This window comes from Triticum urartu, chromosome 3A, assembly GCF_056163025.1.
Source record: "Triticum urartu cultivar PI428250 chromosome 3A, HENAU_Tu73, whole genome shotgun sequence".
Lineage (NCBI taxonomy): Eukaryota > Viridiplantae > Streptophyta > Magnoliopsida > Poales > Poaceae > Triticum > Triticum urartu.
Genome location: NC_141875.1, coordinates 500,187,531 through 500,200,481, shown reverse-complemented (window position 1 = coordinate 500,200,481; position 12,951 = coordinate 500,187,531). Strand labels below are relative to the sequence as shown.

Sequence of the window (12,951 nt, the reverse complement as noted above, 5' to 3'; positions counted from 1 at the left end):
CTCTAATTAAATAGATACTTATGTACCTAGAAATGATTTTTGGAAAAAATAAAGAGCACACTATGAGGCAGCTGCAGTTCTAATTTTACCTGCTTTCTACTGAATCGGCAGAATTTTCTCTTTTTCATGAGAGGTGGATCGAAACTTTTGACACCCAACCATTTGATCAATTGTGCATTATGTATGGCCTAGTATTTTAGAAAATTGATTTGGTCCAAATTTGTAACAAATATATTGTAAGTCTTTCACAAAAGAACTCATTTTGGACATTAGAAAAATGGAAAATGATTTTTTGTGAAAAGAAAATGAAACCCCCAAATCAACATTGTTTGTCATCCCAAGATACACACATGTGCACTATATTGATTCATTTTAACAAATTATAAGTGGTACATATGTCGAATGTTTGCCATGAATAAGAGGATAAAAACTATAAGAAAAACAACAGATTTTTTTACACAACCTTAATTCTGATTGGTGGAATGAGCTAAGGCATGGATTGATGACTTGGCGTACATCCGTCCATCCAACCATCCCGAGCCAGATCCGCAGCCACCCCACGACCCCACGATCTCTCCTCTCCTCTCCTCCACATCCACTGCACCCACCCACCCACCCCCGGCCGCCAACGACCTCCACTCCACCGGCGACCTCCGCCCTCTGCCTTAGATCGAGGAGGCGGACGCCGTCAGATCCGCCATGCCCACAGCTCTCTCTGCCCCACCCCAAACCCTATCCACAGCTGCCACTGTGCTCCATCACTGGCGACCTCGCCGCCGCCGCCCCTCTCTCCTCGCCCTATCTCCATACCGCACGCGGGGGAGTGAGGGAGGCCCCAAATCGAAGCGAGCAGCAACTTCCAGATCCAGATCGAGAGGGGCACACATTGTCACCTTCCTCCGCCCCATGGCTCCTCTGTGGTCCCTACCCGCGGCTCCCGCGACGCCGAGCCGGATGGGAGGAGCCACCGCCCCGCAGCACGCGTGCGCTGGTAGGGCGAGGGGATCGATGGCGGAGCTACATGTGCAGGCGGTGCCCCCGCCGGATCTGAACAAGAACACCGACCTGGTTCATGTACCCGGGGGTCTGGACCACCTACATCTTCATCCTCTTCGTCTCCTAGCTCCTCATCCTCTCCATCTTCGGCTGCACCCCCGGCATGGCCTGGACGCTCGTCAACCTTGGCCACTTTGCGGTACCCAGCTCTCCCCCTCCCCTCCCTCCCTCCCTTACACGTCCTTGTCTCTCTCCCGGATTAGGATTGCAATGGGGATCTAATTCTCTATGCATTCAGGTTTCAGCTTACCATCATTTTGTTTTTATGTCTTGCACATTCCTACCTTATGAGTATACAGAATAGATAAGTATCACTACCAAGGATTGATATCTCTCATTTCCATCCTCAAAAGTGTTGAAATAGCAAACCGTAGTTATGCCCCTATTGGGTGTATAGTACGTAAAGTAGCAGAGTACACCGATTACCATTCTTTCTGCTGACATACACTTTCAAAGACCTTTTAACATAGAGTTCATATAGTTATACAGTGCTTTTTAGCTTAGAAATCATACAGTTATGCAGTGCTCCCTACACTATGCCTGTTTACTATATGTATCATTCATGTATTCTTGGATAGCACTAACTACATATGCAGTGCTCAAGGTCAGTTAGTTTTTTCTAGTACATATACCATGAATTCAACTTTGATGATAGGCTAGACGTCTGGTACGCATATGTAGTGCCATGTCTCTTTATTTGTAAGTTGAATACAGTGCTCTCTTTGATGCTAGGTCAACCATGAATTCAACTTTGATGCTGAAGCCCAAGGAGCAGGAGGTCCTGGTGCTGGAGGATGCATAGGGGAAGACCCATCTCAAGGGCCTCTCTAAGGTACAGTACTAGTATCAATACTTCCTACTCTGCTCTCACAATGTAGCCTCTTTTCAAATTACACAGATGATTACAAAAAATAAGCTTGGGTTAGCTTCATTGATGCCAATTGTTTTTACATCCCACCCGACATAACCATCTTAACTGCGTGGTGATCTCTCTCTATTAAGAGGTTTTTATTTGTCTTCCTTTGCAGGTTCATGTCAGGTCCATTGAGGATTTCGCGCAGTTGGGTTGTTTCGATGAGAACCAGGACAAGCAGAAGGCCACCAAGGCTTCTTATACCTAGCAGCAACCTACTAAACCCTCTTCTCACCTGCAGCCACCACCCCACGCACAAATACCAGCTGGCAAAACAGTTGCCCAATGGGAACCTCCACATTCGTGCTTATGTTCAGCAATATGTTTAGAATTTGGAGCCTTGCACTTTGTAGAAGTTAGGCTTAGTATTCCAAGATAAACTGCATTGCTGTTACCTGTTAGATTCCAAATAAGTGTCTTGATTCCAAGATTCACTTGTGCTGATTGTCAGATAGTGTTGGTAGATTATTTTGATAACTTTAGGCCTTCATTTTCTTATCTTCCATTGACACAAGCACTTTTATCATGTTAGTAACGTCTGTAAATAGCATGATTACTGCCTAGCTGCTATGTGCCTATTTTCTCTAAAAAAACTGAGACATGTTGAGCTGACGCTGACTGAGATAATATAGTAATCAGTAAAAACCGAGACCTCCTTGAGTTTTATATGAAACTGTACTGCTAATTGAATGGCAACATCACTGGAGTTAGCCGTTCTTGAGTTTCATGAACTTGATATGAACAAATTTGATTAACAAATCATGATGCTTATTCATTTAACTTGATGGTCTTATATTGTTATGTGTCGCATGCGCCAAACGCGTCCAGAGTCTTCTTTCCTCCAGCAGCCACTGATCTACAGCTAGGCAGTGAAGTTCCCTATAACTAAAATGGTAGGATGCACAAGTTTATAAGTCAGGTTTGTTTAGTTTAGGTCGATGAAGCATGGCAAGTATATTTTATTAATCTCCAGTAATAATTTAGGATAATCTCAAGTACATTCATTCATGCGACATTTTTCGATTGTGGTGCTGAATGATGTTTGTTTTGCATCTTTTGGCTTCATTGATGAATGTTTGTCTCTCATCTTCGAGCAGAGTTTGGTCCGAGCCAAGTTTACCTATACTTGGTCAGCTCGGGCGGCTTCGCTAGCCCAACCGCCGTTGTTTTTGCCCATTTGTGTTGTTGCTTTAGTAGCATCCTCTGCTTCCTTTTACGTAGCAACAGAGCACCACTCTTACCCTACACTTCTCTCCAGATTATGCTACAATTACAAATTTACAATGCATTCATGCATGAGCAGTGCATGTGTTGGCGTCCATGAGATCAGCAATAGTTTGAACAAATGAGCCGTAGGGTCTTTTTGGAACTCATTGATGCATCATAACTCATTTGGAGAGCTACCTACTCATTTGGATGCGATATCATGCTTGCTCTTTTGAAATCGATAATGATGCTCTGAATGTTAGTTCTATTGCCATTGTGGATTAGCTTATGCCCCTCAAATGCCATTGACAAGTTGCATCCCTTGACTTCATAGATCAGTGGAATTATCATGAGTAGTATACAACCTGAGATGTCCGATTGTATACAAACTGCACCTCAAAATTGATATGTTCTAGGCTGTGTCTCTGACTGCAAATGTTTCTTCACTATAAACTCTTCTACCGGTGATAAGTGCAACTAGAAGAATTTGTCCCATAAAAAATTCTGTAATCCCTATTAGCTGAAACTTGAGCATTACAAAGTTTCATTTCTAAGTTCAGTTTGTTGATAAGACATCCTCCTCCTGTTTCTGGGACTATATTATGGTGTTGTGGATATACTTTGTGATTTACAGTTACTGATCTGTGCTTTGTTGTCATATTATGGTCTAATATATTTTGTTTTGACTCTTTCTCTGTTGCCAGGAAAGTGGTGAGGAGATGTTGATGATGCCTACTTGCTTGGCTGCTATGGTGATGCATGCACCGGTGAAGCAAGCACATATGTAAGGCTGCCCCATGCACTTGCGAACATCATCTACAGGTACAAAAAATGTCCCACCTCTCTGTGTTGTTTTACTCCTCTTCTCCTTGTATCTGATAAAATTGGTGCTTAATATGCTATTGATTTGCAGTGTCTGTTCGTTAACATAAAGTCTAAATTGTCGCTTTGATTTTTCCTGTTACTTAGTATAGCAGTATGACTAGGACAAGCTACAAGATCCCAGTGCGTCTGATCCAGGGTGTGTTAGGGCCAACCTGTTATGGAAGATGGCCATGCTCACGAGCCCCTCTGGATCAAAATTGGTATTCCTTTCTGCCTCCTTTTCGATTCACTCATATTTTGCCTCGTGGATTGATGGATTTGTCCTATGGTACTCTAATTGTAAAGTCCGGTCCTCATTTAATTTTTGTAATTGATTGCCTACTTGACGAGGCTATACCAACTGCCAAAATTTCGAATGCATGCTAGATAAGGCTTTATTAAGCCCTTGGTGTTGATTGAGCATTTCTCCTCTAATGTTCAAGATGTTAATTGTTATATACCTCTCATTATAGGATGGCAAGTTGTGGCAGCTGGAGCATGTATCACAAGGAAGAGCAATGAAATCCATTGTACTGTTCCGTTAAAAAGAGAGTACATTGTGCTGCTATGAAATATTCCTGTGTAAGGAAATGTATTTCTGAGATGCTTTTTTGTGTTATGTAAACCTTGGAGATGTGTTATGTGGTGTGATATGACGGTTGACTTGAATTTGACCTGGAGTTTTCCTAATTTGAATGAAATAATGTTGGATGTATGTGTGTGATTGGGCTAAAGTCGGCTTGGGCCAAATTGGACAAATAATTGGGCCAAAAAAGGCCACATCCTAACAAGCATCGAATAATTTCAAAAATGAAATTAGAAGTCTTACAAAAAAGGAAATGGACTACAAAAGGCTGAGGGCCAAAAAATTGCATGAATCCCCAAAACTAAAAAGGCTGAATTGATGGGCTAGGCCCATATAGCTAGAGAAAATTAACAGAGAAAATATATATTAAAAAGGCTGAATTACTGGGCTTGGCCCATGTAAAACACCGAACTGGACCGGGCTGATTCTTATCAACGACGTTTTCAATTGGTCGCAATTTTGCCACGTCGGATCCGACGGGGCCTGCGCAGACAGCCAGTGACCAAAACAAAAGGTCATGGGTTCAGCGACCTTTTGTTTTGGTCAAAAACGTCTACGACCTTATCCCGAAGAAGGTCGTTAATTTTAGTTTACGACCGCCAGCTTTTGACCATCTGTTTTTGGTCAAAAAAGGTCGCAAATGAAAAACTATGACCTTTCAGCGGCCAATAGTGAGGGTCACAAGTTGACATATTTCTTGTAGTGGAAAGGCGTCTTCGAGCTCTTCCCAACTTCCGATGGAGTTTTCGGGGAGGATTTTAAGCCAGTGTCGAGCTGGCCCTTTGAGCTTGAGGGGTAAGTACTTGATGGCGTGGAGATCGTCTCCTCGAGCCATATGGATATGGAGGATGTAGTCCTCAATCCAGACCCCAAGGTCTGTTGTTCCGTCGTACGCCTCTATGTTTATGGGTTTGAATCCCTCTGGAAATTCATAGTCCAGCACCTCGTCGGTGAAACATAGGGGGTGTGCGGCACCCCTGTATTTGGGTGTGCCGCGGTGTTCGGATGTTTGTTATGTTGCATTGTATGTTGGAGCGCGCTTGCGTGGTCCGTAGATGGATCTAGTTGCGACGCCCTTTTAATGCGAGCCCTTACGCGGATCGCGTACTTGTTTATGTGCGGCGTCGTTTGCCGCTTTATGTTGGCTATGAGGTCGTCTATCCGACCGGATGGCCGTTTTATTTTTTAATTGGGGAGGATCTAAGGCCTCCTCATCGAATTCAGGTAGCAACTTTCGCTTCGGGTAGCTTTTGGTGTGGCGATTACTGCCATACTTCACTGCAGTGTTGAGTACTTCACTCCATCTGATTTTGAGTGTGTCTTGTGCAGCCCTGAGCCTTTGCTTCTGCTTTTTCAGACTCCTCGCAGTGGCAACCAGCCTTTGATGGCCATTCTGTTGCCCCGGGTGCCTGTCCGGTGTGATGTCGTCTGGACTGTTATCTTCGACGGGGTTGGGTTGTTCGGCTTGATTTTCCGTGTTGCCGTGGTCAGGCGATGGTTCACCCTGCTCTAACGCTGGGTCTATATGATCGTTGTTTCTGTCAAGGCGGGATTTGGAGCGGCGTTTACGCCGCCGCTTTGACTACTTCTCGAGGGAACAACCCTTCGCTCAGTCCTTCCATTCCTCGTCGTCATTTTCTTTGGGTGTGTCCACCATGTATACGTCATGTGATGAAGTGGGCGTCCAGTGCCCTATGGGCGGTGGTTCCTGTTCGTCTCCTGCATCGTCGTCCATACCGTCGATGTCTTCGGAGTCGAGGTCCAACATGTCGGTTAGGTCGTCGACAGTGGCTATTAAGTGGGTGGTGGGTAGCCGGTGAACTTCTTCGTCATCCGCATCCCAATCCTGCCGAACATAGTTCGACTAGGATTCTCCTGACAAGGAGAGAGACCTTAATGAGTTCAGTATGTCGCCAAAGGGCGAGTGCTGAAAAATATCCATGGAGGTAAACTCTATGAGCGGCGCCCAGCCGGATTCGATAGGCACGGGCGCAGGCGGTTCGGAGTCCGTGGCCGGAGAAGGATCTGGCAGTTCGGCAACACGGCTCTCATGAAAAGTAAGGTCGGTATTCGGCTCGATCGCCGCTGAGGATACGGCTTCCGTGGCGGGGTCTATCCACCCGTCCATGGATGGTGCAGCTAGTTCCGAATTGAGGGTCGGAGTGGTTGCCGGTGTGATCTTCTGAACACTGTCCGATGGTAGAGCTAAATCATACTCATCGTGGCCGTGTGGCGCACAAGGCAGGGGCTCGAATCCGTCGAAGATCAAGTCTCCGCGGATATCGGCCGTGTAGTTTAAGCTTCCAAACCTGACCTGGTGGCCAGGGGCGTAACTTTCGATCTGCTCTAGATGGCCAAGCGAGTTGGCCCACAGTGCGAAGCCACCGAATACGAAGATCTGTCTGGGAGAAAAGTCTTACCCTGGACTGCATCGCTATCGATGATTGAAGGAGCCATCAAGCCTAATGGCGACGACACAGAGGAACTCTGAATGAAAGCACCAATGTCGGTGTCAAAACCGGCGGATCTCGGGTAGGGGGTCCCGAACTGTGCGTCTAAGGCGGATGGTAATAGGAGGCAGGGGACACGATGTTTTACCCAGGTTCGGGCCCTCTTGATGGAGGTAAAACCCTACGTCCTGCTTGATTTATTCTTGATGATATGAGTATTACAAGAGTTGATCTACCACGAGATCGGAGAGGCTAAACCCGAGAAGCTAGCCTATGGTATGATTGTATGTTGTCCTACGGACTAAAACCCTCCGGTTTATATATGCACCGGAGGGGGCTAGGGTTACACAAGGTCGGTTACAAAGGAGGAGATATCCATATCCGTATTGCCTAGCTTGCCTTCCACGCCAAGTAGAGTCCCATCCAGACACGAGATGAAGTCTTCAATCTTGTATCTTCATAGTCCAACAGTCCGGCCAAACGATATAGTCCGGCTGTCCAGAGACCCCCTAATCCGGGACTCCCTCACTACCCCAATTGAGAGCAGTCGAAATCGGGCCAATGGATTGTCTGTGTAAGGGGTAGACAGTAATTTCCATCTCCCAAACACTTGGCTTCGGGCAGCCAACATGGGAGTGGACATGTTGCCACTTCTTTCGAATTTTGGGACCCTGGCAACTAAATTCGAATCCATTTTGTACGAATCTTTATAAATCATTCTATGTGTTTTTATATATCTTCAAAATCACGACAAAGATGTATTCCACTGTCATATCTGAATATGATTTACAAATGCCAATACTCAAATGGAGAAGCTAGAATCCAGTTTAAGGTGAATTCCAATATTTGGAACACTTTATGTCCAACTCAAATGTCACATGCAGAATAATGTGTACTCCCATTTAGATATGTACACAAGCAATGTATCAAGATTTAAATACCGATTCAATCAACCAAGAATGTACATAACTAACAGACATATAAACACTTATAGAGTATATGGATCAATAATATCAACTAACATACATAAGCCAGGCCGCTATACTTTTTTTTGCTAGAAGAGCATCCTTTTTTAGTGAAGCTAGTACAACATCTTGGCCCTTTCTGATGTGTGCCACTTATGGTCCATCTATACTACTATTATTGCTGAATGCACATTCAGCCCGATTGGCATATTTGTAGGTCTAGCACAACAATCAAAATAAAATGTCTCCGAGTCTTATCAATTAATACAGACATGTGCTCAAATAAAATTACAAACCAAAAACCGAAAAACAATTATTACATGATCTCTAAAACAAATGGTTTGATCGATTACATGAACAAACAACACAAAGGTTATTCAATGATGGAAAGAACATTTCACCTATGATTTACCAAGTGGGAATTTAATTTCCTTTTTCCCTTCAGGAGCTTAACAATGCGGTCAGTCCCAGCTTGTTTCATTTTGAAATCCACCAAATATTTAATGGTTTTCTTGAGTACTACTTGTGATTGTGCTGTTTGCTTCGTCAACATGTCAACTTCATCTCTAAGTGCAGAAGCGGAATCTCTTTCTACCACTAGTTTAGCCTCTAGAGCATCAGGAGTTGGCAATTCATGATGCACGATTGGGCCGGTGCCACTGCTGTGGGATGATACAACGTCCATGGGGACCTCGCTCTTTGATCTTGGGCTAACCTGTTTTGCCATTAAAGTTTCGATTAGATTCCGAAAAGTTGAAGTTAGCAAAACATCTCAACTATGAGTTATAATAGCAAACAGTTAAACAAAAAAAGAATTAAATAGTTTCATTTGGATGCTGAAAAGTAGTTATTAACATCATTGTAACCGGCTGTTGCAGCAACAAAGCAGTTAAACAAACAAGTTTTACAAAAGGAGCCAATTGTGGCATTGGAGTTTCTCTTGGATCCTGAAAAGTTGAGTAGCCAGTAACGTGATTAGAGCAACCGCTTGCAGCAGCAAAGCAGTTAAACAAACAAGTTTTGCAAAAGGAACCTGTTGTGGCATTGGAGTTTCTCTTGGATCCTGAAAAGTTGAGTAGTCAATAACTTGATAGAGCAACAAGTTACAGCAGCAAACCTGTTACACAATATTTTTTTGAAAATGTACCTGCTGTGCAATTGGACTTCCAATTGGATCCTGAAAACTTGAAGTTGGTAAGATGATTACAGCAACAAGTTATAGCAGCAAACCAGGTAAACAAGGAAGTTTCTGAAAACATACCTGTTGTGCCAACGGAGTTTTAGTTGGATCCTGCAAACTTGAATGCTAGCGATCAATAAATAAAGTTTTGCAAGAGCCATAAGAAACTAACATCGAACTAGTAAAACTAACCAGTTTTGGCAACGTATTTAATTACACATGAACTAGTAAAACTAACAAGTTCTTGGCAACGTATTAAACTAACAAGTCGGTACCGTTTACGAGCAACACAAACATCTGTAAATTTCTTTGATGTAAGCAAAATGATTACAACACATATATAAGCTAAAAAGACAGTGTCCCTCATGTAAACCTGACAATTGTCTATCTATGAACATGCAAACATTACTAGTGCTACAAGTGATAACAGCAAACCATTTAAACAAACAGGGTATCAGAACATAACTTACACGTGAATTCTGCTGCACCCTAGAAGTACATATGACCAGCTATGTACGTGCTTAAGTAGCTATTTAAGTTCAGACAAACAGGTAATTCTTAACAGTAAGTATCAAACACATAGATAGGCGCAATCTATAATAGGATTAACAGACTATGGCATTATGTAATCAGTAGCAAACTAAATTAAGCCAAGCAACATAATTGAACAATTTTGCAATAAGTGGCTAACTAAAATTCCGAGAAGCAGGTAACTAAACTTACGCTAGTTCTTTGTACAGGAACACTGCAACTTATTTTTCGCTTACAAGGTTCTATGAAGGAGTCCATGTCATCAATTGCTTGGATACGCAGTCCCAATACTTCTTTTTCCCACACTGCATTGGTAAGTCGAATGGTTAATCTGGTAAGATGGTGCGTCCTTGATATGTTATATGAGGGCGTGTAGTCAGACTAGTTGTAGCCACACACATCACACTGGCTTTACTGTATATTTCATGCGATTACATTTGGCATATCGAGATCTAAGCAATCTACAATAGGATGAAAAGACTGGCATCCTTCACATTATTGGTGAACTCAGTTCATAGAAACAAGCAATTCAACCATTCTTTGTGTAAATCAAAAGCGCCACAGGAATATTTTTCACTACCCAAATCATACACACAAAAGGGGTGACGCCACCATTAGGGGATGGTATGGGCGGCCGCCTCGGGTGGCTGAAAAGTGTGCACCTAGTTTGAGTCATCCAGGTTGGCCCAGGCTATTTTTGTTCGTCCCAACGCACGAGCATGCAATGCAAAAAATGAAGAAAAATGTTTCAATTTGGATGGGCCGATAACGTAAGTGCAAGGCAGGCCCTATATCAGGCTCACAGACCAAACGAGCGCCTCCCATATCAATCGCCAGCAGGAAAAATACCAATTCGTTCGCTCCAGCCTCCAATCTGGTTCGCTCCTAACCTAGCCACCGCTGGACAGACCGACACAACATTTCCTCGCGCCCTCGTTGGAGGGCGATCGCTGGGCTTCAAGCGAATGGAAGGACAAGAAGATGAAGATTCAACCTTGGGTGTAGCCTACGTGGGAGGCAGTAGCGGCAGCACGGGCATGGCATCGAGCTTGCACAAACGGACAGTCGCAGCTTGCAAGAGCAGCATGCGCAACAAGTAGGCACATCACATCCCTGATTATATCTAATTCAACTGTTCAATTTCTGGCCAATAGTTAAACCTGACGGTGTTGTAAAACTGCTTGTATATAGGGAATCTATGAGAAAATGAAACCAATTTCTGCTTATTTTATAACTCCCCCAATCAATACTGGACTGACTGAATCTGATGTATCTAATCAAGTTTCTAGTGCAAACATACAAGCTCATGTTGTTCTTGAGCCTGAAGTGTCTAATGAACAGACTACTAATGAAGGATTTGATGCAAACATTTTACATGCTCCTGGTGATGAACAAATAGTGTCTAATGAGGGATCTAATGCAAGCATTTTGCAAGCTCCCATTGAAGGATTTAGTGTCTAATGATGATCTGCTATGTTGAGAGAGACATAGAGATTTGCAGGCATTGATGAAAAGCAAATTATAGTACATTGTCATGGCTTGAGGAAACGTCAAGGCCATCTACCAGAAAGTCCCCGTATCTTGACAACGTAGCATGAATACTTTTCTAATCTGTTGCTTGAAACTATTGGCATACTTGTGTAGGATAGATATATTGATATACAGTTTGCGCACTGGTTATAGGTGCAATTACACTTTGATATTTTCAGTCAGGGAACGAATAATTCAAGCAGGTATAGACCATGTTAGTAGTCCTTGTACACCATGTAGCATTTTGTGTTTTTGTTGCTTGCATCATTTAGTGTTTTATAATCTGAACTACTTTGGATCACTAGCTAGTTTCAAAGTGCATGTAGCTTCACATTTCTCAAGTTATGTTGATTTCTGGAGTGCAAGTGCCTTCATATTTTTAAGTTAAATGTTCGCCCTAGTAACTTGAATTCGTGGATCTGCCAATGCACACAAATCATAGACGCAGGCCAATACAAACTAAATGAAATGCAGGGACTTATGCTAGCTTGTTGTACACGCTCACTGCAGCTCTACTTGCGCTTGGGATGTTCCATGTACAAGTCCATGTTACCACTTGCTTGCATGTGCAGGCCTTGTGCTCCTTGCATCCCCCTCTGCATTTTTGGCACAACGAATGGTTGATCAAATAAGAGGAATCGACCTTGCTGTTGTACCGGAGGACAAGTACTTAAAAGGTTGTACGGGTGTACAGGATGTGTACCAGATCCCGTAGCGCCGTCATGCTTCGCTAAAAATGGTTTTGCTTGTTTCAGATGATATCTCCAGAAGAAATAATAGTTAAAGTCAGAGTTGCATAGGTGTGTAAGCTAATAGAGCAGTGAAAGGATATCCAAACATCATCAGAACAGTGCACAAGGGAGTGATGTGTGGATACCTAGTTCGGGCCGGCGTTTGGGCATGCTCATCTAGCTAGAGTGCGGGTCATTTCAGAGCCGTTGAGGGTGATGCGCTGGCATTGGCTGGCCACACACGGATGCAGATCTTGAGTGGCACCGGAGCACTACGATGTGGTGGACAAGACCGTTGGTGAAGCCCCATGGCCTCGGGGGGCGGAGGTGCGATGGTGTGCTCGGTGAAGTAGCCCCGGTGAGGTGGGAGACGGCATCGGTGAAGCTCACTTGATGCGGTGGAAGTCGGTGTTTGTGAGGCACATCAGTTGCGGCGGCTGACGTTGTCGGTGGACCACCCGGTGCGGTGGACGAGGGCGTAGATGAGGTAGCTCCGAAGCGGTGGTGAAGCACGACCGTCGTCGTCGACCGGCACAGAGGTAGGGAAAGAGATGAGACGAGGGGCGATTCAAACTTTGCTTGGCACTACAAAAAAATACATTTCCCTGATCATACGTGTTTGTCACAGTAGGTCACGTTTTCTGTCATGCATGTACATCCATGACAATTTTATGACAGAATCAATATAGTCATACCTGTGCTGTCGTAGAAGTGTTCCATGACATTACCAAAATTATCATCACGGAAGTGTCCACTTCCATGACCATAAATCGCGTGTCACAGAAGTGCTTTCGTCAAGGGTGATTGACATGTGGCATCCACCGTAATGGAACGCCGTTAAGCTATCGGGTCCGGTTTTGGATCCGATAACCCGTTAACAGCCCCAACCAATGGGGATTTTCCACGTGTAAAATCATCATTGGCTGGAGGGAACACGTG

General features: G+C 44.0%; 1 pseudogene across 1 annotated transcript; it reads left to right on the top strand.

The window, feature by feature from the left end:
* The first annotated feature begins 502 nt into the window (after positions 1 to 502).
* LOC125544642 (uncharacterized) lies at positions 503 to 4,754 on the top strand (annotated as a pseudogene). The gene is made up of 5 exons (XR_007299581.2): positions 503 to 1,195; positions 1,789 to 1,888; positions 2,085 to 3,997; positions 4,145 to 4,260; positions 4,513 to 4,754. The product of XR_007299581.2 is annotated as an uncharacterized LOC125544642 (transcript).
* The last annotated feature ends 8,197 nt before the right edge of the window (positions 4,755 to 12,951 follow it).